We start from the raw sequence: 3,930 nt of genomic DNA, 5'->3' as shown, positions 1-3,930 counted from the left end.
AAAATGATAGATCCAAGTGAAATTGAAGAAGAGTTAACTTCAGTAGCAGGGATACTTATACGACAGAAGGAAGAAGGTTAGAATTTAACCTTGCGTTGACTGCTAGATCACCAGAGACGGAAAACTTGGTCGGAAGAGTAAGTGCGAACGTAAAGGTAATGGCCCTGCAAAAACGCCAATTCGGAATTCGCGTTAGTAATCTACACAATCAATGAAAAACCAAAGTCTCAATTCGCAGTTTTTGCCGAACGCGATCCTTCCACTCATTTTTTTTTTATTATTACAGAGGCCAACCAGCCCTCTTACAGAATGCCGGCCGGAGTGGCCGAGCGGTTCTAGGCACTACAGTCTGGAACCGCGCGACCGCTACGGTCGCAGGCTCGAATCCTGCCTCGGGCATGGATGTGTGTGATGTCCTTAGGTTAGTTAGGTTTAAGTAGTTCTATGTTCAAGGGGACTGATGACCTCAGAAGTTAAGTCCCATAGTGCTCAGAGCCATTTGAACCATTTGAATCTCTGACCGAACACGCTGAGCTACCGTGCCGGCATCTCCTCGATCCATACAGTCGCAAGCAACAGCGTCTATGTATCTTAATTTAGGTCTACCCAATAAAATTTCAAGTCCTGGTGAAGTCGTTCCTTCAAGTCTACAGTCAATGACGCACCATATTTCTGAGCTACGACCATAGTCGGCTCAGGTATAGACTTGTGAAACTGCAGCACCGCCTATTTGCAATTGATGTTATGGATAACATTTAAAGCAATGATTCATTATTCTTTAATTTTTTATAATTAGTGTAATCCTTCAGCTTGATGTCAGTCGCCAACCCTAAGTTTTTGAAAAAGGCACAAATATCGTTATATCAAACTGTGCACGCACGTCACAGTTCCAGCGGCGTTGTGTTTAGCTCTTGTGCGCATGCGCACATAGGAAGCCGCACGCGAGACTGCAATGAGGAGAGAGAGAGCGCAATGTCACTCACGCAGTCCCGACCCTGTTGTGCTATGGAAGGTAGTTTTTTTTTTTTTTTTTTTTTTTTTGCTCCGTGTGTGTTGTGCTTAAAAACGTGTACTGTATTCTTGAATTTGATAGAGTGTACCATTATTATCATGTTTCCAGCTCACTGACTGATTCACATTTTTGGTTCTTTTATTTAGCCGTGGCTTTGCATCCCCAAAAAATAAGTCCTGTGACTTTAAGTGAACTTCAGCCACTTAAGTTTTCATAGCTGCCTCTCAATGAGAAAGTTATCGGTAAGAAAATAGGTCATTGAGCACCTGATATTGCAATATCTCAGCCATGCATAAGCGCCAACAAGAAACGAATTCGTAACTCGAAATCCGAATGAGCCGGCCGCGGTGGTCGAGAGGTTCTAGGCGCTTCAGTCCGGAACCGTGCGACTGCTACGGTCGCAGGTTCGAATCCTACGTCGGGAATGGATGTGATGTCCTTAGGTAAGTTAGGTTTAAGTAGTTCTAAGTTCTAGGGGACTGATGACCTTAGATAAAGTCCCATAGTGCTCAGAGCCATTTGAAATCTGAATGCTATCAACAGAAAAGTTGGCTTTGCGGCTATGAAGTTAAAAATGCACTGTTTTGCTTTCCGTGTTTGCTATTTGGAGCTGGTGTCACATGGACAAAAGACGGTTTTAGAAATATACATAAAATGAAAGAAAAAGCTAAAACGCATGCCAAGTCATAAAAGAACGCTGATAATATAGTTTCACTGTCACTTTTACGAACTATAAGTATTAAGGGGGGACACAATGTGGTACACAGACAGTCAATCAATGAGCATAATATAAAGGTTAAAAAGAACCGTAATATTTTGCCCAGACTTAAGATTGCATTTTCTTTCGTGGAAACTTTGAGACACCCTTACGTGAACATGATGGAAAAGACGATCCAGTAAACCCAGGAGTATTTAGAGGATTAGTAAACTTTGCATCTATATTAGAATAAGATTTGAAGACTCTCTTAGAAATCAGGGCAGTCTTCCAAGGTGTTTCTAAAGGCCATTCAGAATAAGAGATTTGACTGCCTGCTACAATAAACCATGAGGAGATAAGGACGGAAATTACGAAAGCTTCCTTTGGATGTTGACACAACAGATGTTCTGGAACACACTCAAACACAGTACGTGCTGGATGGAGAAGTGTTTTACCGTTTTGGGAATTCTTTATTCCAGAACACCAAATTGTAGGTGGCATATCAAAACTTATTTTAGACCACTTGGGCATAGTCCTTCAATGAAATGGACAAAAACTGGCAGCACAGACATTTGATGGTGCAGAAGTGATAAAGGCAAAAAAGAAGATCAGTCAGAAATAAAAACTGTTTATAGTAACGCACTTTTCATTCAGTGTTGTGCAGATAAACTTAATTAATAATGAGAATGCAGCAAGTATTACTCGTAATGAAAGAGTATTTTCTCTAACAATTTGTCTATTCCAACACACTTCCCAAGATCTCTGCAACGTGTGTCCACTCTCAAGAAGCATATGGACGTCAATATTCCACATTCCTTCTCTGCTAGGTGGAAATTCGACATACCACTATAAAGAGAGTTCATGAAAATTCCCAACCTTTAAAAAACTGGCTTAGTGAAATTTAGTTAACATCAAATGCAGATCATGCCACTGAAGAAACAGTAGGAATTTTGAAATACCTGAATGATGATAATTTCAAGTTTAGGGTGGGGCTCCTTTATCAGATTATGCCTCTTGTCGATATAAATTAGTACCAAATGCAATCCCGAGAAATTAATATGTTTAATGTTGATGAATGTATATCAAATTTCAAAACTGCTATCTTTGATTATAAAATTCAACGTACTATGTTCTACCTTCAAAGACACTCATGGCAGGTGACTGTATTTGTGTTTATGTGATGGACAGATATTCTCCCACTAAACGCTTACTACCAGCTAAATTGTTCAACAAGGAATGCTTCACTAGTTTTAAGAACAAACATGCTACAGAAAAATAGTACTGACCACTGAAACATATCCAGTGACTGGCAAAGAAAAGCTTGAAACTGAACTAAAAATGTTCTATTGTAGATCTGATATTCACGAATATTGCCGATTAATCGAACTGCTCAAATTTGTCTTGAAAAATGATCTCGAAGGTGTCCTTAGTCAAATTACGAAACTGATAAAAAGAGGTTGACAGTTCCTAAGACTGCATCAGAAGCAGAATGCTGCTTCTCAACACTGAAAAGAACCATCGATTCGGCAAGACTAAATTTCCTTGAAGTGCTTCCAATAGAGAAAAATTCCATCTGTTGTCATCAAGGGATCAAACTGGAAATTATTGATCTTTTCTGCGCAGTTTACAATTAGAAGAACGTGTTTGATTTCAAATGAATATATTATACTTGAACTGTAACAATTTAGGATAAAGTAGGTAAAAAGTGTTTGATTTTGTTCTTTTATGGTTTTATGAAGTTTGTGAATAATGTTTCTTTCTATACATATTTGTCTGCTTTTACACACTTTTAAATCAATGGCTAAATTTTTTTCTGAAGCAGCACCCTCACTAATTTTAGCTTCGAGCCGCCACTCGCTACGACGGAAAAGTCCCTTTCTTTGTCCCCTTTGATGTGATGTACCGCTTGGTCTCTCGCCTGTCCGTGGCCGGAATCCACGCGCTCAGTAACGATGTGTCGCGCGGGCCAAATTATGCGACGCATTCGTCCGAAGATTAACTAGGTGTCGTTTATTGGCGGATCCGGATCAATTTACTACACTGCCATACTTACAAATTGGTGTTAACAAGGGTCGCTAGACTTGCTTCGACACCCGACACAGCTAAACTTGTCACTCCTCCAGAATGATTCCGAGATCAGGCCACTGGACAGCAAAAGATACACCGCTAACAGCTGATACGCAACATACAGCTGGCTTCTAACAGCCTCCACCGGTAGTCT

The 3,930-nt window shown here is 40.2% G+C and overlaps 1 pseudogene; it reads left to right on the top strand.

The window, feature by feature from the left end:
• Positions 1 to 2,501: 2,501 nt before the first annotated feature.
• LOC126184348 (uncharacterized) lies at positions 2,502 to 3,343 on the top strand (annotated as a pseudogene).
• Positions 3,344 to 3,930: the final 587 nt, after the last annotated feature.

This window comes from Schistocerca cancellata, chromosome 4 (assembly GCF_023864275.1).
Source record: "Schistocerca cancellata isolate TAMUIC-IGC-003103 chromosome 4, iqSchCanc2.1, whole genome shotgun sequence".
In the NCBI taxonomy this organism is placed as follows: Eukaryota; Metazoa; Arthropoda; class Insecta; order Orthoptera; family Acrididae; genus Schistocerca; species Schistocerca cancellata.
This window is presented reverse-complemented; position numbering and strand designations above follow the sequence as displayed.